At 39.8% G+C, this 25,454-nt stretch overlaps 1 pseudogene; it reads right to left on the bottom strand.

Moving 5' to 3' along the window:
• Nucleotides 1–1,900: 1,900 nt before the first annotated feature.
• Nucleotides 1,901–2,020, bottom strand: LOC132634566 (5S ribosomal RNA; annotated as a pseudogene).
• Nucleotides 2,021–25,454: the final 23,434 nt, after the last annotated feature.

Genomic DNA, 25,454 nt, shown 5'->3' with positions numbered 1-25,454 from the left:
TTTCTGCTTCTTTCTGATACCTTCTTGATATGCCAATACGCCTTGAGCTTTGGCCTCGAGCTAATAAATTTCTTCTTCTGGAGCTTGAGAACATTATAATTCCTTTCAAGTCTAATGTGCTCTCCCCCCCCCCCCCCCCCCTTTTAAGGAGATCTTTATACACCAAAAGCCTTTGAGTATCCATTGTCTTCGATAATTATCTGCCGCCCTTTACGATATTCTTAAGGCCGGAGTTTCGTCATCGTATGGTTTGACTTATCTATCTTTTTGCTAGTTACAATCTTGTATTCAATCGGAATACTTATAAGGGTCAGATCTAATTCCAATGCCTTCTTTACCGTCTTTCCATAACTTTGTCTTTTATGGCTAATGATTTCCTAGACAAACGAGTTAATGGGGACATCGGGATTCACTACGTCCTTTACGAAGGGTTCAATTATACCTTACTCTTTTATCCCTCGTCTTACTTCCCGACTTTATTTATAACATCTTTAAAATTATTCTTACCCTGAGTTCTCCTTTCATTTATGTCTATACCATACCATTTTTTCAATATTCCATACCCTTCCATCCACTACTAGTCCTTTCACTCGTTTAGCTCATTTACTTGTAATTCTTCTTAACTACGCGTTTGTGTTGCAGCTATGCATCAATGTTTTCCTAGTGTCCTGCTACTTCATGCTCTTATCACAGAATTCTTAGAGTTTACACTCTCTCCATTCTTCATTCATCGAGTCTTTATCCGTCTTTCTGACGCTACGGCTGAGTTGTCTGCCATCTGGGTTGTCTGCCATACACGTTCCCTGTATATCGTTCTATTTCCTCTATGATCGAATCTCTACGGTCTTTACAGGAATTCTTGTTCCATGTCACTGATCTTCTAATCAGTTGTGTCAACTAATCATCCTCTTTCTCATCCTTAATAATTGATCGGTTTCCTACAGCCAAATCGTTAAAGTATCCTTCTTATTTCAGTGGTGAAATTTTTTTCAGTTACTTTACTCCTAAATGCTCTCCTCCCCTCATCCTGTTATAGCATTTACCTTGAAGTTTATAGAATATCCTTCCTAAATTGTAAACCCGTTCTATTTCTAAATCATCTGTAAGGACGGTTTTCCATGTTCAAGGTGATTGTGTCAGTACAACGTGCGTTTATATCCTCGATTGCCTCTCAAGAGCTGGGAATCCCTTAACATTGTTGCCAAACCTGCTTATTCTTTCTCATTTCCCCTTCCTATTCGTGATTACTTCCCTTCAGTCCCATTGATCAACATCTGTTCTTCTAACCCTGCACATTCATCTTCTATCCGTGCTACCCTACTCTATTCCTTTCACGTGCCTACTTTAAAATTTTATCCAAATAGTCCCTTGCCTTGCCCGTCGTCTCTATTGGAAGCTTCAATCACCCTCATTTCTTAGTTCTCTCTTTTTTTTCTTCCTTTTCTCAAGACATTCTAATCTCTTTACTTTTTTGATACTCACTTTCTTCCTTTCCGTGATGTTATTGCATTAGGACTTTTCAGCTCTAACCTGTAGTGAAAATAACATCAACTTACCTTGTAACATTTGTACCACTTTTGTCACTTGAACATCATTACCCTGTTCGATTAATGCCTTCAGTATGTAGCAAAGTTGGTTGCTAGGACACACATATCAGTTGGCGCAGCCACATATGGGATGTCCTACACATACATATATATATTTACTAACACCTCACTTACAAAGTATTTCCAAATACTATTCGAACTTATCCTAGTTCTAGAGCTGTGATGCGCCTTCTTTCTCTTTGCCGGTCTAGCCCGCCTCATCCTTCGCGACCTTTTAGGGTTTCTAACTACTCTGCATACTTCAATTTCCCCTAGGCTACTCTACCTTCTAATCTGTTTCTTATGTCCGCATTTGTAGGATTCTTAGTACACTTCCCAGGGGGTTACCTATCCTAATATTACTCTCACCCCAGCACGCTTAACTTCAGAGTTCTGATGGGATCCGGTGCTTTTGTGCTGGTATGATTGCATTCATCCAACTGCGTGACCTTTATCGGATGACCTAGAACAAATTGACGTTCTAACGGATTCCAATAAATTCTCGTAATGCATCTTCCTCCGAATTAAAAGGGATCTCTTACTCTCCGACTAAACAAATGCTAATTTGTCCTTTGAAATTCTCAACAATCACCTTCAATCTGCATGTATGACTACTTTTCATCCCAAATTTCAAGATTCCCAATGGTGGCGAAAACACCTTGATCGCAGTTACTTATAAATACTTAAGTTATTGTGCCCTCTAGAATTTCTGCTCATCACTATTAAGTATTACCCTGTAGCAATTACATACGCACATAGGACATTTTAATAAAAACTCATATACCTGTAATCGACCTGTCCTGAGCTCGGTCTAGGGGGCTATAAAGTGAAGTTTCCTTTCCATTATCCTCCCACCACCGGCTAGTCTGGCCATCCTCATCTCTCTCATCTGAACCCGAGGAATACGGATACCCGGGCAACTCCTGGTTTACTGACGGCCAAGATAGAGGGCTGGAATGTTCAGTAACATTCTCAGGCGTAGCTGGCCTGACATAGTGCACTGCCACAGGAGCAGCTGGGGGAGTTGGCTCTGGGTTGGTACAACCTCGGGGATCTCCTTTTCCCGTGTCTCATACGAACCTTCGGACGGGTCCGTGTCATAGCTGCCCTTCGGTGGATCCTCCTCTCTAGAAGTTATAAATTATGGCGGAATTGTCGTGGGGTCCTCAGAGGGATCAGTCTTGATTGAATAGCTAAGGCTACTCCTGCTCGGCCTTGGAGCCTGTGGTCCTGAATCTACTCAAGGGGTCTTCTTAGCACCCACAGTGTCTGAGGCCGATCTCTTTATCTTTATCAATCCGTGCTCACCTACTGGGAAATAGTGTCAGAAATAATCTTTCCTAGCCTCTGGCTCTATCGCACGATCTAAGATAGAAGGAAAGGTCAGTGACTCGTAAATGCCCCGCAGCCTCCTATTTATAAGTGTAGCCAGCTTCACACCCATAAACAGGACTCTACCGGACACGGTTTGTAGAGAATACCTAGGACGAACAGCTCTGATACAACTTTTGTTACAACCCAAATCGATGAGCCATGATTAGTGCCTGACCACTATCGGTTAAGCACTCCTATGCTTGCATTTACTTCTCACTGATTAACATAGGCCCATAAATTATTTATAACTGAGCTATACGGTCTCCTGAACAATTGACACAAGAAACACCGTCTCGAGATATCCTGGAACCGCATACATATAAACATAAATACATAGAGTAGCAGCACAAGCCGATTAGGCCGGTACATATACTGTACAACAAAACAAGCACCAACAAGGCTGCATAACATTACAGCTACATATCACTGTCTACAGACCTCTATAAAATACATACTGTAGAAAAGACAGGACAAGGCCCTGTCATACCCGTATATCAAAAAGAGCATACCAAAAGGCTGGTTGCTCCGGTCCAAATGGAGCTCCCTAGCTGAGACGGACGAGAGATTCTACTGGTCTGGCTCATTCGGCTAGCTACCTGATCCTGCGGGCATGAACGAATCGTCCACAAAATAGGATGTCAGTACGAATAATGTACTGAGTATGTAAGGCATGAATAATAACATAGTAAGGGATACAGAGCATGAATAATAACATGATGGAAATATAGAGCATATCATGAGATAAAAGAGTAACCTATACATCTGAGTGCCTTTTCAGACAGAATCATGCATGCTTACTTTTACCTTTAAAACATATCATACATACACACATAACTATCTTAATCAAATAACATCATTAGCCCGCATCTGGGGTAATCATCTCACACCGCCCACCAGTGGTGCTGTCCGTGCCATATAGACACGGTGTTATTATCATTATCCATAAGCTGCCCACTACGACTACCATAGTGGTGCTGCCCGGCCGTAGCCATATAGGCATAGTGTAATTATCCATAAGCCACCCATTACGCTCACCGTAGTGGTGTTGACCGGCCGTATAGGCGCAGTGTCATCTTCATCACATATGCATGCATAAGAGCCCAATCAAAAGCTATGACTCTATCGGAGTGACATAAGGTCGGTAGCCTCCGATTGTGTTATGGAATAATCATGACCGTCATGTCTCACATTGAAGGAGCAAGCATTATGAGGTGAGACTATCAATGAAGAATAACATCAAGGGAAAACATAGAATAAGATCATAATTCTCATAAAGCGTCAATTTATACACTTTTGAACCTTTAGAAAAAGAGACATCATTAATGAATAAAATTGAGAATCAAGAAATAGCTCAACATTCTCATATTCATATTCACATTGAAACCATAAGCTTGGATAATCATCATAGAAAACATCTCCTCTTTGGTACCATAAGAATCTTATTAAGAATCATGAACGTCTAAGCTTTTGAGGTAAGAAGAGGATGGAAATATATATAGAGTCATACATAGGAATCATGCCTCTGAAAGCAAGGGACGAGCCTTAACATACCTGTTCAGCCTCCAACTACCTACGCTTATCCGTCCGAGCCAGCAAGTATACATATAATACCATTCATACTATGATTAGGCCCATTGTTATATACTTATCCTAAGCCTTCAAATAAATATTTCTAGAATCTGCCGAAATTTCGGCAGCATCTCCTCTGTTTATATGCCTAGCCCAAAATTACAATTCAACAACCAACAACAAAAACAACAATACCAACACCACCCATAATATTCTCAATATCACAATACTCCGCAAACATTTCATATACTGTTTATCCCATATTTTTACCAACAAAAATCATTTTATAACTATTTAACCGTCCTATCTCCGTAAATAAACCAAGATTAGCATTAATAATAAGAGGTTCATACCTTTCTCGCGATAATATTGCTATATCTTCACTCCTCCACCTTGAACTTAAGCCGAAATGTGTCGCTATATTATTTTATAATCGCAACTATGTGCTATCTGGACCGAAATTCGGGAATTATACCTGGTTTAAACATAAATTTGGTATTGGCAATTTGGGGGAAATTTCCAGAATATTAGAGAGAGTTTGAGTTGAAAAATAAGGGGGTAACCCCTTTATATAATGGTCCAGGTTCTACCTGGACCGACTTAAAATTTGCTCAGCGCGATCGGGCTGAGTCGTAAGGTCTTGCCCTACGCGTTCGTGCCATATGCTGGTGCATTCGTGCAGGGTTAATTTCCTACCCTGAGAGACTGTCTTAAAATGCCCATAACGTTTGATCCCGATATCGTATGAGGGCCCACGACCTATGGTTGGAAAGCTATTTCAATTATTTACAACTTTCATTTTTGGTGTTTTTTAAACTCCAAACTTATAATGGTGTTTTGGTCACTTCAAGTCAGACTGTCCGAAAACATCTCCTTAAATCATCCTTTTGGAGGGCTTATGCCCATATTTGGCTTAAGGGTCCTTCTTAAGACTTGCTCAACTTCCCATGTACTACTCATGTAATATAATCTTTATCCTTAATCCTTGCATGACTTTACTCTTCTTTGAGCTCATACTAAGCCGTCTACAGTCTTGGTAGCATGAAATTTTCCAGGGTGTAACAATATATATGCATGTGCAAGAGCCATAAAGGCACATCATTAACTTATCCAAGTGACGTAACGTTGTTACACCTCCAATTATGATTATGGAACTAACATTATCACCATATGTTTCAATAAAAGTTAAAGATCAATTCTATGGATCAGAAATATGTCATGAAAGATAATGAACATAAGCTTCCTACAATTACTAAGCCTAGAGTTGTTTATGAGTATCATTATTTCATTTACGCTTCATTCGTTGGAATCATGCCAAAAAGAATTAAAGAAGGGGCCTTAACATACCTCAATCTCCTTGACTCCACAACATTTCCTGTGCAGCACGCAATATGGTTTAATCTGCATTAACACAATAGGGTCCTTGATTAGTGTCAAAAAGGGACTAAGTTGTATTTCGAAGATAGTAGCTCATCTAAGTAAATTTGGGCAGCATCTCCCCTACAACATTGACTTCCTCTAACCCCACATATCAACATCAATTAGAGAAACCCAAAAAGCACATCACTAACAACAAGGCACAACATATATATGACAACAAGTCATCAATATCCCACGACGAGCGGCAAGCTCGGATTGGAACCAATTTAACCCATGTCATCCTTAAGTATCCTTTACTTTAACTCAACAACTTGAGCAACATAATAAATAAAATACGTATACATGTGATTTCCAGCTTTATACGCCACTTAAACAACATGAAAACAACCTACACAACTCAACAACTTTATAAACAACCTTTCAAGTGTTCTATGGCCAATTTTCCTCTAGCTTATAACATCACTTTTATGATCAACATATAGATAAGCATAGAAACAATAACTATAAAATAATCAAACTGTTTTCAATAATTTCCAACCACAAAAAGTCATATACATCACATCAAAACAGTCCAACAAGAACCAACAACATCTTACGCCATTGAAAGTGCTAGCTTGTAGATTATTCATCAAACAAATTTAACCAACACATGAATAAGATTAAGCACATGAAATGTAGTAATTTACTTATGTTACACAGAAGATACAACCTGAATCGTAAGCCTTGCTCAGCCCACAACAACCCTCATTCACACCACAACATCATAGAAGTGACTTCTTGTAGTTTGTAACACTATAGATAGTGTGATGGTTATTGTATGCGCCAACTTACAAGGTGGTAGTTGATCTATCCGTCTCTTTGTGAAGCTTAGGGCCTTTCCTCGCAATACATTTTCTTTGATCGGCTAATTCTTATATTATTCTCAATCATTCATCAATGAAGCTACATAGGGAATAACTTATACATCCAAACTACTTCTCGTACTTTATCACTTCGCGTAACCCTTGGTGACTTGTGGGTTGATAATTTCATATTAATCATTCCTCATTTCGATATCAATTATCATATTTTAAATTGATCTTCCATGCTCTTGACGTTCTGCAATTCTCTTCTTTATATCATCTTGTCGATTTAATTCTTTGATATCGTGTGATTTGTCTTCGACGTTCAGAGGTAAATGGAATAGAGTGGATAATAGATCCTTGCCTTACTCTATCTTGCAGTTCTTGTCATACCTGAAGCACGTATTCGGCCCTGATGTCTACCGTCTTCTTAATAACTTCAAGTTGTAACTCCCTCCTTATTGGCCATTCTTTTAAATTAAAATGAAATATTCCCATCGATATCCTTCCTTCCTTGGCTATAAAAGTAACTCTGCTCATTCTGGGTCACTATGCCCTTGTTCCCTGAGTTTCCCGGTGTATACTACACTTTATCTGTTATCGTTTCCGTCCACATTATACTCTGCCAATTGCAGTTATACATCTGCCCAATCGGATTTTCATGCACTTGTACTATTCCGCGATACGTAGTTTGCATTATCCAACAACTTATCTTACAATCTTTAGTTTGCTCGCTTGTCAATCACTTGTGGCTTTACGAATAAATGAATTCGTTATGATATTAGCTCTATCTTTACTCACTTTTATTTAAACTAGCCGTCTTATGTGAAATTACTTCTCCTCATCTTTCATACTACCATCAATAGCCAACAGTTTCTCATTTAAGCTTACCTTATTATATTTCGTTTGCAACTCGACTCTAGTTCCCTCACGTTCTAGTTTTCCTGTGCATGAAATTTTAGACATCATCTATTGGCTTCTTCTTTCATGTTACCATATGTGTTTGTCATATTCCATCATAGGTTATTCTGGATGTAGAAGATATGTCATCGTATACTAGCTTATTTTTATATTAACTCCTTCTCGATCCGTCCATCTCTTTGTCAAGTCCACATCTTACCTTCAATATTGACGTTATTGTTTCCCAAATTTGAGGGTTTATATCCTTTAGGATCCCCTTAAAATGTTGGACTAATTCCTTTGTCGCTTCTACCATCTCGACTATCCCTAATGGTTATAACTTCATAACGGTATGACCAAATTAAAATGACTACAGTATTGGAGTATTACTATGGTCTATCCTTAATTTCAAGTGCCATCATACTTGAGTCGCTTTCTAACCTCTTATGATCATTTCGTCATTCTTCCTTTATCTTTCAATTTCAGAAATTTCTCTTGGATTTATATCTCCTAGCCATAACTTATTGCTCAGGTTGATATTTTTGTGTATACAGTGTCTGACCATGTCTATCACCAGTTCATTTTCGTTCCTTGTCATTTGTACTCATGCGTTACCTTAAAATTGCTTCTAATCCCCTTTTGTCACAGTCTTTCCATCTTTTCGTCACTGACAAGGCGCGTTTGATACCACTGTATCATCTCCCCCCTTAGCGTAATGGTTCGATGTCCCACACTTAAAATCCTACTTGTCTTCCAGTCCATATATTTGTATTCTTGGTAGCTTATGATTATTCTGAGGGTAACCTTTGTTTCTCTGAGGAAATTTATTGGAGTTCATATATACATAGATGGTCATATATTCTTGCTGGCATACTAATCCTCAACGAGGTTAAATTTTAGTCAAAGAGGTATTTATAATTTCTCCCAGGTTTTTCCTTCCACCAACTGTCTTCCTCATTCTACTAATTCACTCACCTAATCACTATAATATTAGCTTATTCAAGATTCCTCCTAGATACCTGTAATAACCCGTTTGGTCATTATATTTTTCTGGCTACTTTGCCTTTTCTCGAGCATTGATTAGCTCACTTTTGACCTGAGAGGACCGTTGGCACACTTCCCAAGGTGTCAAGCCCGGATTCGGACAACTTTTGTGAAATATAAGCTTAAAGTGAAAAAAAAGTTGACCCAAATTTGACATTTGGGTAAACGGACCTTTTTTAAAATTTTGTCAATTCCGAGAGGCCCGGAGGGTCATTTATAACTCTTGTATGTATCTTTGGTACGGTCCCAATGCACTTGGATGCATTTTGGGACTTGGATTAGGAAATTAGAATTAAGGCATCAGAGGTTGACTCGGTCAACGAGACCTCCATTTGGAATTCCCAGGCCACCAACGCGTTCGTAGCGAATTTTTGTATGGGTCTGTGTATGTGGTTTGTGAGCAGACGGCCTTGGGATTGGTTTGGGATTTCGATTGAGACTTAGAAAAATCTAGTGGATTCTGGTACCTGGTGCCCACATTGGCGGCACCAGTGCCATCCCAGCGGTACTGCTATGGCGGCGTGTTGGCCGCTGGGGCGGCCATGTGTATCTTGGCCCAGACCGCTGGGGCGGCCTGGGGGCGCTGTACCGGCTTCGCTGTTGTGGCCCCGTTACCACCGTGACGGTAATGGGCCTGTTATTTCATAAAGTGTGACTTAAATATGCCTTTAGACCCTCATTTATTTCCACTTCGAAATTACAGCTTTGGGGAATTGTTCTTGAAGATATTTTGGGAATCCTTTTGGAGGTAAATCTTGCTATCCCTCTTCTATTCCATTAATCCTTCTCATCATGGATTCCCCCTTTCCTTTAATAATCCCTTAGTAATGAAAGATGAAAGTGGGTTTTGATGAATATTTTCTCTAGGCTTATTAATGGTGAAATTGAGGGCGTACCCATTGTTGGTACTTGTGATATTGAGCATGATTATTGATGTGGGTACATCCATTGCACGCACTTTCATTCTTCATGACATATTGTTGAGATACCGGTGATACTTGATGAAACATTGTGATGAGCTAGACTCGATTTTTACTTGAGTGACGTGAGAGGTTGCTATCCGATGTTAGTTCCGGAATCGTTGATTGAGTGGCTGCATGAACTCTGCAGGTCCCCCACAGAGGTGCTGGTGAGAATCCTGTTACACCCTAGAAAATTTCGCGTTACTAAGTCTGCAGACAGCTTAATGTGAGCTCAAGGAGGAGGAAATATTACAACTATAAAGGTATGTTAAGGCTATTCCTTCTTTCATTTTGGCATGATCTATGACAAGTGCGAAATGTAGTGATACTCATAATGAATCCACTCCTACATGTAGGAGCTCATGTCCCTATGTTTATATTGGTGTTGTTCATATCCTGAGTTCCTTGACTTCTTAAGTCCCGCGGGGGCATCCATAAGTTGTTTGTTTCCATAACGGTGTCTAAATCCCGAAGTGGATATTTATAAGGTTTCTTTATTCATATGCATTTCATATTTGATTTTGTTAAGCCTCGAAGGAGACAAATGAAAGGGGGAAGAAGTTCCCATTTTGAACTAAAAGTTGCTCCAAAGGGAGTCTTTAATGTTTTACAAAGATTATCATGCAGTGGCACACTTCTATATATCTATGACATGATTTATGGAAAAGGGGGAGGGCTATGGCATTATACATGAAAACCACCTGATCAGTGACTAATACGATGATTATGATACCCGAAGGGGATGCGAGCAGGCGAAGATATGCATTATATATATATATACACATATGCTCGTATGAAAGTTATCTTTTCACCATTTTGAGAACTTATAGTACGAAAAATTAAACTCTTGATATTGAGTTGGAATAAGTAGACTTTGGTAAGATATAATTTTTATCCATATCTTATTTTTTTTATGAAATATTAGTATATGTATTACTTTTATAAGACATTTATAATTTATTGGCGATATTAAAGTCCAGCTATGTAGAGAAATTATCAATTACCTAGACAATTTAGTTACATATTGAGTTTAGTGGGTTACAAGAAACTAAATAAAGATGAAGGGCTAAGTACTATGTTGACAACACCTCTTTCCACGTGGCTTAATGGCAAGGCACAAATAGTGAGTATTAACAATTTTGGAATGTTCATCATAGATCCTATTAAGTTAGACATCCATTTATATAAATCTAGCCGTCCCTTCTACTTCCTTCACAACTAAGTATTCTTGTGTCATAGTTGTATACATATACTTGCTTCCATAAGCTTATCCGTTCCTTAACAATTAGTTGTGGTCAGCCAATGATATTTAATTAGATAGAGTAATAATCATTAACATCAACGTTTTAGCCAAGAATATATGCTGCCATGAAATCCTATTTTGTATGAGATTGTATGAACTTCATCATCAATAAGAATTCTCCAGCACCAACTTTCTATAGATAGATGTAGCTAGTGAGGCATTCCATGATGGAAATGGATCCACTTTGTCATTCAAATAATCTTCCCTTGATAAACTAAGTGAAGTAGTGGAATTCCCTGGGAATTCGTCATTGGACCTTTATGCTCGAATTCAAGACTAACATGTAGAGAAGGTTGGTTTCAAGGTCATCCGTAAAGGTTCGATACTAAAAGTATGTAAGGCAAACCTTTCTTCCTTTGGCATGATTCTTTCTATTATTCATTCTATATGTACTCCATATGATTCCATTCTTAGACGAATAAGGTCTAAATGTTGATGGCTTATTGATATTGTACTCCTATTCTGTTCCAAAGGGAACACCCATAAGGTGCCAAGTTGAGTTGTGTATATGGTTTTACTATTGATTTAGAAGAAATGGGTTTTATACTAAAGGAAACATAAAGTTTGATTTTCAAAACCACTCCGAAAGGGGTGCGAGATTTTACTACTTCATTTCATTTACGATTTCTGTTTACATTCCATAGTATCATCCCTTTATATTGATATGATCATTTATTCTTTGGGTAGGGCAATAAGATGAAATTGATTAGAATATAAGTAGTAAGAATTTCATAACAATTCTACCCTTAAACCTAGAAGTATGTCCTTCTAAGTGTAGTGAGATACAAATTTGATAACTTCTTATGAAAGCCTAAGGCTAATAACTGGATTGTGATGACTTGATTAGTAACTTATGATATGAATTGAAATTGATATTTGTGTATTGAGTTTGAGTTGATATTAAGCCGGAAGCGGCTGCCCGAAGGGGCCATCGTTATTAAGCCGGAAGCGGCTGCCCGAAGGGGCCATCATTATTATGCCGGAAGCGGCCGTCCGAAGGGACTATTGTGATACTAGCCAGAAGCGGCTGTCCGAAGGGACTATTCTGTTAAGATGTCAGAAGCGGCATATGTGTTGGATTGCATTATTTACTTAAATATTGTTTTGAGAGTTTGTGTGCACATTTATGTTTCTTCCAGCGAAGGCTGCAGGTATTGAGTTATGTTGCGATTTCTTCTCTCCTAAGTCAAATTATGATTATGACTTGTTACCACCTTACATACTCAGTACATTGTCCGTACTGACGTCCTTTTGCCTGGGGACGCTGCGTTCATGCCCGCAACCCCAGATTGTTTGGCATGTTAAGTGTATAGCTCGGATGCTTGAACGTCAGCTGGGATTGGCAAGTTCCACCTCATTCTGGAGCTGTGCTGAGTCATGTATCGATATGTATGATTATGGGTATGTCAGGGCCCTGTCCTGACTCATAATGTTCAGTTTACTTCTTAGAGACTTCTGCAGACAGTGTCCTGTGGTATATTCGTCGAGATGTCGACAAAGTGCTATCAGTTGAGTCGTTTGTGGATTTTAAAAGAGTATGTATTTTAGATGATTTCAATTGGTTTAAAGTACTTATTTGATTGAAATTTTTCATAATCGTTATAAAGATAATGATTTCTATTTGGAAAAGTTTCATGTTTTTAAAAGTTTTTGAAATGACAGGTTTTGATAGAGCGAATGTCTAAGGGTTCACTTGACTCTGATGAGAGTCGGGTGCCCGTCATGCCCTAGCACTGTTAGGCTGTGACAAATCCCCCGTGGGCAAAGATCAGGGGTCCCATCTGTCTGTTCGGGAAAGATCCGGGACGGGTGGCACTTAGACTTCGCGAGTCACACTAGGTTGTGCTACCGAGATGTCGATATTTTCGTCCAGAGTACATGTGTACACAACATTTGCATGGCATCCATACATTATTCCATTGCATTGCACCATGGTTTATTTAAGATGTGTTCGTGTTGTACTTGCGATGTTGAATTCAGACTTGATATATTCAGACTTGGCACATTTGGGATTAGATGCTCTATATAGGGGATGATGTGTACTTGGATTTGATTACATTTGATTTATACTTGTTGGTTTATCTGTCTATCTGCTTTATTATCTGAATTGTGTTAACTATGCTTAGTAGGCCGATGATGCCTACCATTACTGTTGTTTTGTACTGACCTGCACTTGTAGCATTCCTTTATAAATGCAGAGTATCAGGTTTGATCTGCTTCGGTTACACGTGGCTGATTGTCGCTTCAGCATTATTCTCGAGTTTTTATGGTGAGCATGGCCGCTCATTGCCTTGAAGACTTCTCTATCATTATGTCCTATTTCTATTCAGAGACATAGACACTTTATTTCTTGTTATTCCAGACTTGTATTATTTCCCTTTTAGATGCTCTTGTATTGCTCAGACTAGACCCTGGGTTATTATTATTATTCCGCAATATTCTACTCTATAAATATATCGTGAGATTTACGTATTTATTTCTATTCCGTTTCTCGATTTAATTATTTATGTCTTTATTTATCGTTGGGTTAAGGGTTCGCTTACCGAGGTGGGAAAGGTACGTGCCCGCACGGCTTATGCCAAAATAGGTCATGACAGTTGGTAGCCCTTGGTTACCCGGTCTATAATATAAGAGTGTGTCTAGTAGAGTCTCATGGATCGGTACGATGAGCTCCATACTTCTCTGCTAGAGGCTATAGGACATTTAGAAAATCCCACTTTCTTTCATTCTTTCGTGCTACTTTATTCTAATTGGTATCTGAATCTTATCTCTTCTCTTATAGATGGTGAGGACTCGAGCTAATACGGCCCGAGGTCAGGTGCCAGAGCCCGCAGCTATGGCTAGAACTGAGGACGAGCGACAGCCAGAGGGCACGGCAGAGCGAGAGGCCGTGGGGCTGCCCTAGCCAGGTGTAGGGCTCCTGCGGTAGGACAGCGCCGAGAGAGATATCTATCTCCTGACCCCTAAGATGTGGCTCCAGCACAGACACAACTCGAGGTTACTTCTTGTCAGGTCATGCAGGATACTATGGCCAGGTTCTTACTTCATATTGATGCCCAGCAGGCGTCAACCAGTGTTTCTACTCCCGGTGGGGGTTCGCAGACTAGGGTTGGGGCACAGACTCCTGAGCAGGGACCTACGCGGGTATCACATTCCGCTGCAGCTATGGCTCCTTAGATTGATGTGATACCTGTTTCTGGTGATGATATTAGGCCCATGGAGGGCGCTATTATGACTGCGTCTGATCAGGACCTTATTGGGAGATTCAGGAAGTTAGAGCCGCCGAGGTTTCCTAGTACTATGTCTGTGGATGCGTATAAGTATATTCTTGATATGCATGAGTTGCTACACCAGATGGGGATCGTGGAGACCCATGGGGTTGACTATGTGTCCTACCAGTTTAGTGGTGAAATGAAGACTTGGTGGAGGTATTTTGTGGCTTGCAGACCTGAGGGTTCCCCTCCCTTGACTTGGATTCAGTTCTACCGGGCCTTCCTTGAGAAGTAAGTGTCCCGATCTTTGAGAGAGGCGTGTAGGGAGGAGTTTCTACACCGTGAGCAACGAGGCATGTCTTTGGAGTCCTATGTAACCCGCTTTCTATATCTTGCCCGTTATTCCACTCCTTTGATCCCTACTGAGGCCGATAGGATCAGGGATTTTATTGGGGGACTAGTGGGCTCTCTACAGATTCCTTGTCTTCCCATGGAGTCTATGGGGGCTTCCTTCCAGTACATTATCGAGCATGCTTCAATGAAGAAGGACAACAATAATATAATGAGAGCATCCATATGAACATCTGATTCTGAATGATAATCATGAAAGAAGTGATACAGGCTGTCTTACTCATACTCATCATCAAATCATGTATGCATGACATGCAAGCTGCCCGTCCTTACCGGAACGGTGTGATAATCAATAATACAAGCCCGCGTCCAGGCCTCCCGCGTCCGGGGTACCATCTCATGCCGCCCACTAGTGGTGTCTGCCCACGCTCGAAGGTCGTGGTGTATCCGTATAGCTGCCCGCCGTAGCGGTGACTGCCCGGCCAACTAGGCGCCGTGTGATGCAATCATGAAATGCTCATTATAAAATAATTATAATAATATGATTATCACAATATGCTTCTCTTAACATAATACATGCATAAGGCTCAAGATCATACATACTCTATCGGGGTGACGTAAGGACGTGATCCCCCGATTTCATTATGGAGCAATTATTGACATTGTGCCTCACCTTGAAGGAAATATTACATAAGGTGAGTGTAAGCAATCCAGGACATCATTGTCAATATGACATCATCATATCCTATCTCTTATCTTATATCAATATATAGGAATATAGGCTTTTAGCTTCTCGGGATACATGAAGTCATGAAGAGGAAAGAACTTATACCATAGGATTCATTCCATTGGAAAGAAAGGACTAGCCTCACATACCTTTGTTGTTTAGCTACGTTATCGCTCACTTGTCTTCCTTCGAAGTCACGATGTTACCTTCACGAGAGAATCGTTTTAACATTAGTTAACCGACTATAAAAACGCATCGTTATCTCTAAAGAAAATTAAGCGACATTTCCTTTGTTTCTACTACCTTTTTCCCCGTTCTATTCCAACTCCTAAACATTTACAACAACACTCATAATATTGCAAGCAACAATCATCATTCATATACCTTAAGCAAAATCCACCACCTTCCTCCAATTTCTCCACATTTAATGGTTTTTTTGCTTATCATCGTAATTTTGCTTACTTCACACCTATTCCATGGCCTATCCGTCATTTATAACGTATTTGTAATCATAACATATCAACTTTCATGATTCCATTCAACTATCATTCCATAGTGACACTATTCACTCAGTAATGGTCCTTTTTCTATGTCTTACCACAATTCAAGTGTCTTAGTCTTCTAATGCTTTAAACAACATGATAAAGTCATGAAACTTACCTTAGATGATGGTTGAACAAGCTTTGAATGGGAATACTCCTCTAGCACTAAAACCCTTCTTCACCTCTTTTGGAATTTCTTGAAGAAGATGACCTCCAACTAGGTTTCATACACTTTGTTGCTTGGATTTGGTGTTGATGATCTTAGTTTTCCTTTGATTCACTCGAATTTCTAGGGATGAAGTGTTGAGAGAGTTCTAGAGTGTTCTTGAATGGTATGGATGAGTAATGAAATAAAATGAGGCTTGGATCCCTTTTTAATAACTCAAAATCTGTTTTTTAATGAACAATTGTCGGGGTGAACAGTGGTCGTAAACCACAGTTTACGGACCGTAAACCAGTTTACGGACCGTATAGTGTGGTCGTATTTAAGCATGTCCAAAAGAGAAAGGTTGGCTAGTGATCATGGTAGTTTACGATCGAGGTTTACGGTCCGTAAACCAGTTTATGGGCCGTATACCAAGTCGTATTTAACGATTTCCACACTTCACAGAAAGTTGAGATTTTGGAAGGCTGGAGGACGATGGTGATTTACAGTCCGTAAATCACTTTACGGGCGGTAAATCACTTTACGACCACTGGGCTGGATAAAATTCTACCACTTTCTTATTACCAAAAATTCATGAATCATCACCCCTTACTTAGTAAAATACCACACACTCACACCCTTCGTTGGTCTATTCCTTGTACATGTACGGGGACTTTTCCGAGGTGTAACAATTTCTATCCGTCATACAGTAGCATCTGTATTATTTGATCCTAGATCCACCTATTCGTATGTATTTGCATTTCATGCCGTTGGGTGGGATATGCCCTGTGATGGCATAGATATACCTGTTCATGTGTCTACTCCGATCAGAGATTTTGTAATTGTTGATCAAGTCTACCGGTCTTGTTTGGTTACTTTTATAGGGTATGACACTTGGGTAGATTTGATGATTCTCGATATGGTGGACTTTGATATTATTTTGGGGATGTCCTGGCTTTCTTCTTATCACGTGATCTTGGACTGTCATGCCAATATAGTTACTTTAGCTATGTTGGGCATTCCTAGGCTTGAGTGGAGGGGTACTCCTAGTCCTGCTCCGAAGAAGAACATTTCCTTCCTTTGGGCGAAGAAATTAGTAAGTAAGGGGTGTTTCGCTTATTTGGCTCATATTTGTGATATGACTGTTGTATCTCCACCTCTTGATTCTGTCCTTATAGTGAGCGCGCTCGCAGAGGTATTCCCATCGGATCTATCGGGTATGCCACCCGATCGCGACATTAATTTTCGTATTGATTTGGACCCGGGCACTCGCCCTATTTCTGTTCCGGCATATTGGATGGCACCTGTTGAGTTGAGAGAGGTTAAAGAGCAGTTACAGGATTTAATGAGCAAGGGGTTTATTAGACCGAGTGTCTCCACTTAAGGTGCTCCTGTGTTTTCTATGAAGAAGAAAGATCGGACCATGATGATGTGCATTGATTATCGACAGCTGAACAAGGTTACTATTTGGGCAAATTTCCCTATGCCTCATATTGATGATTTATTGGACCAACTTCACGGTGTTTCGGTGTTTTCAAAGATTGATTTGCATTCAGGCTATCACCAGTTAAAGATTAGGGTGGAGGATATTCCGAAGACAACATTTCAGACAAGATATGGCCACTATGAGTTTCTAGTGATTTCTTTTGGGCTTACCAATGCCCCAGCTATATTTATGACTTTGATGAATGGCATCTTTAGGCCATTCCTTGATTCCTTTGTGATTGTGTTTGTTGATGATATCTTAGTGTATTCCAAGAATAGAGAGGAGCATGAGAGCCATCTTTGTTCTGTTGTTGGGTTATTGAAGAAGCATGGCTTGTTTGCCAAGTTTTCAAAGTGTGATTTCTGGTTGGAGTCTATAGCATTCTTGGGACATGTTGTGTCTAAGGATATGGTTATGGTTGACCTATAGAAGATGGAGGCCGTGAGGGGTTAGGCGAGGCCCACTACTGTTACTGAGATTCATAGTTTTGTAAGTTTGGCCAGCTATTACCGTCGCTTCGTGAAGGGTTTTGCTGCTATTGCTTCATCTTTTACCAGATTGACTCAGAAGGATGTTCCCTTTCACTAGTCAGATAATTGTGATGAGAGCTTTCAGAAGCTCAAGCTTCTTTTGACTACAGCCCCGATCATAGCATTACCCGTGGAGGGTAAGAATTTCACGGTATATTGTGATACATCCCGTATGGGTGTAGGTGTTGTGTTGATGCAGAAGGGTAGGGTGATAGCTTATGCTTCCCGTCAGTTGAAGATTCATGAGAAGAATTACCCTACCCATGATTTGGAGTTGTTGGCCGTGGTCTTCACTTTGAAGATTTTGAGGCACTATTTGTATGGTGATCATTGTGAGGTTTTTACCGATCACCGTAGTCTTCAACATGTGTTTACCCATAGAGATCTTAATTCCAAGAAGCGCCGATGGATGGGGATCCTGAAGGACTATGACATCTCTATGTTATATCATCCCGGGAAGGCCAATGTAGGGGTTGATGCCTTGAGTCGCAAGGCAGTGAGCATGGGGAGTTTAGCTCGACTGATTTTTTTCGAGCGTTTGTTGGCCATGGAGGTTCAGACTCTGGCCAACAATTTTATTCGCCTTGATATTTCTACCCTAGGCAGGATTTTGGCTTGTATAGAGGCATGGTCGTCTTTATTGGATCAGATCAGGACTCATCAGTTTGAGGATGCTCGGTCGAGCAAGATTCGAGATAGAGCTTTGAAAGGTGAGGCCAAGGAGGTCGTGATTGATTTTTAGGGCATTCTGAAAATTAAGGGACATGTGTGCGTTCCTCGTGTTGGTGATTTGAGTCAGTTGATCTTGACTGAGGCTCATAGTTCTCGCAATTCCATTGATTCGAGGGCGACTAAGATGTACCGTGATTTGAGACAGCACTATTGGTGGCGTCGGATGAAGAGAGATATAGTTGATTTCGTGACTAAGTCTGATAATTGTCAGCAGGTAAAGTACGAGCACCAGCGACCCGGTGGTGTACTTAAGAGAATGACCATTCTCGAGTGGAAGTAGGAGAGGATTACCATGGATTTTGTTATGGGTCTTCTGAATACCTTGGACAAGTTTGACTCTATTTGGTTGATAGTTGATCGGTTGACTAAGTCCACTCACTTTGTTCCATTTTAGGTTTTCTATACCGTGGAGAGGTTAGCCAAGTTGTACATTCGGCACATTATGAGATTACATGGGGTTCCTATTTCCGTGGTGTCCGATCGGGGTACTGTCTTCACTTCCCGATTTTTTAGGGCGTTTCATGAGTAGTTGGGTACCCGATTGGATCCCAGTATAACTTTTCATCCCCAGACCGATGGCAAGTCTGAGTGGTTAGGTGCTCGAGGACTTGTTGAGAGCGTGTGTTATTGATTTTGGTGGTCATTGGGATCAGCACATACCATTGGTAGAATTTGCGTACAATAACAGTTATCATTCGAGTATTGGTATGGCGCCTTTTGAGGCTTTGTATGGTAGGAGATGCAGATCTCCGGTTGGCTGGTTTGATGGGTTCGAGGCTCGACCTTAGAGTACAGATCTGTTGAGAAATTCCGTTGATAGAGTGAGAGTTATTCAGGCCAAGCTTTTGGCAGCTCAGAGTCGACAAAAGATATATACGGACCAGAAGGTCCGGGATTTGGAGTTTGCTGTTGGTGATCAGGTTCTATTGAAGGTTTCACCCATGAAGGATGTTATGATGTTTAGTAAGAGGGGCAAGTTGAGCCTCAGGTATATTGGTCCATTTGAGATTGTTGCTCATGTGGGCGATGTGGCTTATGAGTTGGCATTGCCGCCAGGCTTGGCGGGAGTTCATCCAGTTATTCATATTTTGAAGCTGAAGAAGTACCATACCGACGGTACTTACATTTTTCGTTGGGATTCTATATTACTTGATAGGAATTTGACTTATGAGGAGGTATCGCGATCTTGGATAGGCAGGTTCGAAAGTTGAGGTCAAAGGAGATTGCTTCTGTGAAGGTGCAATGGAAGCACCATCTAGTTGAAGAGGCTACTCTGCAGACCTAGTCCGACATGCATAGTCGATATCCCTAGTTGTTTACTGATTCAGGTATTTTCTCGCTCTTTTCTCTTATTTGGTCGATGATGAGCGATGGTTCAATTGGTATCTAATGTAACGACCCATTTGGTCGTTATAGTCTTTCCAACAATTTTGCCTTTTTTCGAGCATTGATTAGCTCACTTTTAATCCGAGAGGACCGTTGGCACGCTTCTCGAGGTGTCTAGCCCAGATTTGAGCAACTTTTGTGAAAAATAGGCTTAAAGTGAAAAAGAGTTGACCCAAGATTGATTTTTGGGTAAACGAACCTTTTTCGAAATACCATCGATTCCGAGAGGTCTGGATGGTCGTTTATAACTAGTGTATGTAGCTTTGGTTTGGTTCCCAATGCACTCGGATGCATTTTGGGACTTGGGTTGGGATATTGGAATTAAGGCATCGGAGGTTGAGTCAGTCAACGAGACCTCTGTTTGGAATTTCGAGGCCACAAGCGCGTTCGTAGCATATTTTTGTATGGGTCTATGTATGTGGTTTGTGAGCAGATGTAATCGAGATTGGTTCAGGATTTCGATTGAGACTTAGAAAAATCTAGTTGATTATGGTACTTGGTGCCCGCATTGGCTGCACCAGTACCGTCCTAGCGGTACCGCTATGGCGGCGTGTTGGCTGTTGGGGCGGCCATGTGTATCTTGGCCTAGACCGCTGGTGTTACACCCCAGAAAATTTCGTGTTACTAAGGCTACAGACGGCTTAATGTGAGCTCGAGGAGGAGCAAATATCACAAGTATAAAGAATGAAATTCTACTGTAGTAGCATGAGTATGATATTTTGAATTCGTACAATATGATTGGAATAATACGTTAAAAGACATATAGCCCTCGTAACCTTAAGCTGACATGGGGCCCACATGATGGGATTTTTAGAAAGGACATATGATAAGTTATATGGACAATATATGTGAAGTTAAACACAACTCAAGAAGGACCCTTGAGCCAAATCTAAGTGTAAGCCCTCCAAAAAGATGTTTTCAAGTTACGTTTTCGGGTGATCTGACTTCGGGAGGCCATAACTCCATCATTATTTGGGAATTTGGGAAAACTCCTAAAATTAAAGTTGTAGATAATTGAAATACCTTTCCAACCATAGGTCGTGGGCCTGTATGTGACATCGGGATAAAGAGTTATGGACGTTTTAAGGCAGAAAGGTCAAGCTGGGCAGTTAAATGGGCCCAACCCGATTCCAAGTCGGGTCAGGCCCATTTCCCTTGCTATTTAAGGAAATTTTCAGCTTATCTTCCTCATCTTTATACCAAAAAAATCCATAAAATTCTAGAGAGAGGAAAGAGATATTTTAGAGAGAGAAACCAAATTTTGATCACAATCTGAGCCCCGAATCCCGAAGCTCATGAAGAGAAAAGTGTTGTACGTTGTGTTGCCTTCAATTTGAGCTAAATATCAGCCAAGAAGAAGAGTGTAGACGTGGTTGCTGCATACTTAAGGTAAGGTTAAGGTCCCTTTTTCATTGTTAATAAGTTTATTTAGAGTTTTAACGAATTAGAACGGAGAAAATAGCGTTATAAATTCGTTTGTTGTTTTGTTGAGATTTATGGATCGGGGGCTATTTTAGTTGGATTAAATGGATGGAATTAGCTGAGTTATGATGTATAATAATTGTTGATGTTGTTGACAAGTTGTTCTTCTTGAATTTGGGAGAATAAAGTGTATGAAGATATCATATACAAAGCGTATACCGGGCTGTTTTTATATAATTTTCGTGGCTGTTTTGTGACAATATTTTGGGGCTGTTTGGTGGTTGGTATGAATTGTTTTGTTGGCTGGAATATCGTGGGATTGGCTGTAGTTGTTGTTGTTATTTTTGTTGTTGTGTTTGTTGTTATACTATAGATATACGAAAATAAAGAAGTGTATACAAGCATTGGTATACGAATGTATATTTGGCTGTTTTGGAAGTGATTTAAGAATGGATTTAATTCTAGTTTGATATGAACTTGTTGGTGTTGTTGTTGTTGGTATTTTGATTGATGTTTGGCTAAATTGGAATCTCGAGGATTGTTAAGTTTTCAGGGGAAATGCTGTCCGAATTTCTATAAATGACGTGCTAGCTTAGGGTTGGTTTCCTAAGTACCTTTAGCTAATGTTTGGTAGTTACTGACATTGTTGTAGATCTTGGGAAGCCCGAGACTTAGGTTTGGATTAGCTTAAGAAGCGGACAAGGTATGTGAAGCTAACCCTTCCTTCTTTTTGGCATGATCATTATGAAACAAACAGACGACGTATATATGACTCCAAAGAAGCTCCTACTCTTAGAGCCACTGGGATGGCTAATGTTCTTGATTTCCAGAAGCTATTTCATTGTGTCTTGATACGTATCTATGATTTTTGAAGTTCTATTTGATATATTCCATAGTGACATTCGAAGGGTACTTGATGTGATTATTGTATTGATTTCCAAATGATAGTTCGTTTGAATATTATATTGAGTCTCAAATATAATTTAGTTTGCATATGGTTGCTCACTACTCTTCTCGTGCATGCCTCAATATATCTTTCACCGAGTCCCGGGCCAGGTATGTTTTCGTGCACAGTTTCACTGCATTGTTCACCGAGTCCCTCACTAGAGGGCCGGGTACGATATATATATATATATATATATGATGATATGATGATGTGATGATATGATGATATGATGATGCGACTATGGCGCCAATGATGGTATATGATGACTTTGTTCACCGAGTCCCATAATGGGTCGGGTATGATACACGATATTGATATGTATGATTTACATTTCATAAGTCAAGTGTATTGGTATTTTGAACGTCATACTTGTCTCTGTGATCCCTATTTCAGTCATGATCCTCTTTATTGTATTTCATGCTTTATATACTCAGTACATATCTCGTACTGACCCCCTTTCTCCGGGGGGGCTATATTTCATGCCCGTAGGTACAGATACTCGATTTCGTGATCCTCCATTTTAGGATTTCCACTCAGCTGTCTTGGAGAGCTCCATTGTTCCGGAGCCTAGACTTTTGGTATAGATCTTTTGATGTATATATATGTTTATCCAGCGGTACGGCGGGGCCCTATCCCATCATATTTTACTATCGATACTCTTAGAGGTCTGTAGACATATGTGTGGGTTGTGTATAAGTTTGTTCAGTTGTGTCTATACGATGTGCTATGGAGATTGTTATGTAGTGGCAGCCTTGTCGGCTTGCGTATCATATTATGTTTTGATTAGTTGTGACTCCTCAGGAGACAGGTTATCCGAGTATGTATATATATGATGACGTTATGAACCTTTGGAGTTCTTATGCAAGTTTCCATATTGTTTCATAGATTCGGTTTGACTATACCTAACAGGGACATATATGAGTGTCCAGCTCGGGCACTAGTCATGGCCCATGGGGTTGGGTCGTGACAGAAGTGGTATCAGAGCAGTTCATCCTCGAAGTGTCTACAGACCGTGTCTAGTAGAGTCTTGTTTATCGGTGTGTTATGCACCACATCTATAAACAGGAAGCTACAGGACATTTAGGATGTTACTTTCCTTCTTACTCTAGATCGTGCGATAGAGCCAAGAGATAGGAAATGATATCCCTTATATACTAACCTTTGATTTCAGCAGAAGAGTGGTGTCGACAACAGAAGGTAAATAATGCTACTAGGAGTTACAGAGTTAGGATATTTCATTGAGGTTACGTTATCAGAATTTGTATATATACAGAACGGCAGACTGACCATCATCAAGGTAAGTTATTGTAAGTATAGTGAGAAAACGGATTGAATGTATATCTATTGTTGATAAGTTCAGTTATAAGGTGCGCACAGAAGAAGCTGAAGGAATCAGTAACAGTAAGCAGAATATATGTCAGATATAGTGTGAATGTTGCAGGTATGATTGAAACCTGCAGTTAAGGATTGATAGAGGAAAAATAAACATGAAAGTGTAACAGGTACAGTTTGAGTTGGACAAACGAGGTAAGTTCGTCATTTTCATACTGTTATTGATATGGGGAGCCCTGTGCGGCTATGATATGATATAATATATATGTATATGTTGGCCTTGTGAGGCATTGTTGGTATTTCCTGCGTGCAGGTTTTGGGATAGTAAGAAATACAGAGGAAACTCTGTCAAATTTTTCCAAGAAATAAAAAGAGAATGAGATATAAGTTCGTAAAAAGTCTTGAAAGGTCATGTCAACAGTAATGGTAAGATTTGATTAAGTTGCAAGTACATCTGACTTTGAGAAATAAAGTTAATGGTTGAATTGATAATAATAGTAATTATGAGGTCGACATCGGTATGGTAAATTTATCATGTTGGATTAAAGCTTTAAGAGATTCCCTCCATGTCATCCGTATGAGGCATCATTCTTATTTGGGAAATTTTATTTCGAAGAAGCAAATATGAGCAGCAAAGTTTGGAATTCATTTGAACGGACCAGAATACTTTCCAGCCACATTTTACCTTAGAAAAAGCTCATGTTGAAGAGCAAAAACGTCCAGCAATTAAGTTTCACTTTTATTTGAAGAGTGCAAAGCATACAGCAAGTAGTTTATGAACTAAATAGTTCGTTTATGACCCAAGAACAAATCTGAAGGTAAACTATGTGAATCAAGCATTAGAAGTCTCGTGGTACTTGTCGGATTCTGGATCTTCTTCTTGTGGTTGTTTTGGAGGATGCTTCATGGTGACGTAATCTTCGAGTTGGAGCGTTCTTGTGTTCTTGAGGTAACATTTCATCATATCTTTACGTCCTTGAGTTTATTAGTTCTTAACAAACTAATTGGAGATGGAATTTGTAGAAGGAAAACTCAAACTTGTGGGCTGTCTTAGATCATGTGTTTCATGTGTTGTTGATGAAATGCTAGGATAATTTGGAAGGGCTTGTGACACTAAGGGATGATTTAGAAAAAGGTGGCAAATATTAACAGAACGTTTTAGTGAGGTATCGAGTGAACTGATAAGTAGGGATAAATTACGACGAGTAATGGTATGATTGAGACAAGAGTAAGGAGGAAAAAGAATTGTGACGAATATGAATGTATTGATAAGACAGCTTGTAAGGTATTAAGGATAAGATTGACCAGAAAGGGTAAAATGTTAAGAAGTGTTACGCTATAGGATTGATAACGAACGGGATACAATGTGAATATAATAATGATTGTTATGAAAATGAGTAAAGCCTAGCGAGGAAGTGAATAAAAGATATGACGTGATCTATGTGACTAAAGTATAGAGGCAAATGTGAAATGGAAAGGCAAGGTATATGTTATATCCCGTGTTTTCACACGTTTGGAAAAAATTTGATAAATATTGGAATTTTGAGATATGAGGTCAAATTTGATGTTTTGTTGAACATAGGAGTTATGCATGAAAGAATAGAATCATGAAAGTTTGGGACAAGGCCAAGGGTAATTTTGGAATTTTGGAAATTAGTTTCGGGAATTACAAAATGTGATCCA

The sequence above is a fragment of the Lycium barbarum genome, chromosome 3 (assembly GCF_019175385.1).
Source record: "Lycium barbarum isolate Lr01 chromosome 3, ASM1917538v2, whole genome shotgun sequence".
In the NCBI taxonomy this organism is placed as follows: domain Eukaryota; kingdom Viridiplantae; phylum Streptophyta; class Magnoliopsida; order Solanales; family Solanaceae; genus Lycium; species Lycium barbarum.
This window is presented reverse-complemented; position numbering and strand designations above follow the sequence as displayed.